The sequence below is a fragment of the Formica exsecta genome, unplaced genomic scaffold (genome assembly GCF_003651465.1).
Source record: "Formica exsecta isolate Colony F162 unplaced genomic scaffold, ASM365146v1 scaffold196, whole genome shotgun sequence".
In the NCBI taxonomy this organism is placed as follows: Eukaryota; Metazoa; Arthropoda; class Insecta; order Hymenoptera; family Formicidae; genus Formica; species Formica exsecta.
In genome coordinates this window covers 1-2,398 of record NW_021849259.1, presented here as the reverse complement: position 1 = coordinate 2,398, position 2,398 = coordinate 1, and positions in this window count along the sequence as shown.

Below are 2,398 nucleotides of genomic sequence, written 5' to 3'. Positions count from 1 at the left end.
AGAAATGATGATATTCGAAACTATGATCGATTGCTATCGACCAGCTCGAATCGTTGTCGTAGGCAGACTAAATAACGACGAAACTGAGTCGCGGTCGACCGATTTCCATAATAGGAGATTTTCGACACCGAATGTTCGAGAATCGAGGTGTTTGTCACACTTTTTTTTTGTTTTGATCATGCGATCACGCGCCGATCGGCTGATCGCGACGATGTTTATTCTCGCTCGTGTTTTGATTTCGGCTCTTACCGTTCAGATTTGTCGGTTGAATTTACCGTTTAAATTTATCGACTAAATTCAACGTTTCAATCTTGAACACACATATATGCACAAGGTATTGATCTGCATCTGCTGCAATAATCTCGCATTATTTAAGTTTGTTACTTTAAATCATATTTAAATGAGAGAAATCGAGTGAAAACTAAATGTGTAGGGATATTTTTCGTTCTACATGTCCCATTAAAATGAGAACAAAAACTGAAAAAAAAATTTTTAAATAAAAGAAATGTTCACGCACAAAATCTTTACAATCTCTCCAAGTAGTTAAAATTGATTGGATATAATGTTTTATAAAATTATAAAATCCATAAAGTTTGAAAGTTACAAGAAAAAAATTTGGTTACATCATAAGTTCTAAAGGTTATAATTATTTATAAAAGGTAAAAAAAATATTTTATAAGTCAATTTTAAAACGGATAAATATAAGAAAAATTTGCAAATATTATTATATAAGTAAACATTTATACATAATCGTATTATTACAAATTTTTAAATTAAAATATAAAAAATCATAAGAGCATTTTAATCTTATGTTTTTTTATGTTTTACACTATAAAATAAACTTCTTTATAATCACAAAATTAAATTACAAAATATCTCTCCACATTTAGTTTTCAATCAATTTCTCTCATTTAAATATGATTTAAAGTAACAAACTTAAATGATGCGAGATTATCGCGGCAGATGCATCTCGATAACACATTGTGTATATATGTGTATTGTACAAATTGCTAAACAAAAATAAAAAAGCTTACTAATACAACATAAAAAAAATTTATTTGCAACCTATATTTTTAATAATTTAAAATAATTTATTTAAAAGAAGGACACACATATTTTTTAAGCATGTTTTAACAAAAAAAAAATAATAATAAAAAATAGGATAATTTTTATGATCATAACTTAATAATAAAACTTAGGTAAAAAAAGGTTAAGATTATAATTTATAAAAACAATGAGTAATTAGCTACGAGCAATAGCAAGCTATCTTTATCAAACGGCGCGAAACGGATTGGAATTGACGTAGGATATCGAGTCTTTAAATGCATAAAGATTTCGGCTTTACTGAATCTTGACTTTTTACTAAAATCGTATTAAATTGTAACATCATGAGCAGTTTCAATATGCAGTAAAAAGCATCAGGCACAACTTAAAAAGAAGAACAACACAATAATTTTAATTTTACTTGTTAACTATTAGTATTTGCGGAGGTACTCCATTGAGTTACGAAAAGTAACTCAGTAAAATTAATATAAACATTTTATAAAAATAAAATACCTCTGATAATATTTCCTCTCACACAATTTGTTGTCATGTATCACTTGTTGCAATCTTGTGCACGTGGAGCCAAATCTTATTAAATCCACGGCGCTGATGCTCTCATTTTGCAAAATGTGAACAATTACTTCGTGAGGCAACTGCATTATTGTAGCCATCGCAAAATATTAAACACTGCGCAAAAGAGTTTGCAATAAACGTTATTTAACAAATAAGCGCGAGAGTTTTCTATATCTTTTTCTTGATCTTACCGCAATGAGTCTACTACGAGCACTGTCCAAAAAGTTTATCTACGGTTGTCTAAGACCATAGGTGGAGTCTTTTTCCGAGTTATATAATGATTTCACTTTGACCAATGGCCAATGCCCAATGACCAATGACCAATCAGGACATACGAAAAGAACAAAGATTTTTCCTTCCATTTCCTTGTCAATATTAGCAACGGTAGAAGGCACGTTCGACATTTTTCTAGAAAATATTTTCTAAACTATAGCTTTATAATGTTTTAAAGATTTATGACTTATGACTTAAATGGTTTTTTTTCAATTTTATTTGGATTGAAGATCATTTAAGCTTTGTCAGATATTTATTTACTTGCTAATCTGAATAAAATGTAATTCAAGAAAACTCTTGTTACTTGAGATCGCTACGACAATGATTTAGACAATAATAAGTTTAGACAATAATTTTAAATTTTACAATTTAGATTAAATTTTAAAAATTAAATAAACTTGTCACATTTGCCGTTTTCCCATCGTTTTTGGTTTTATGACTTTGTTTTATGACTCGTTTTTGTGACCGTTATTTTTGTGACCATACCAACCGTTAACATTGGTCAACA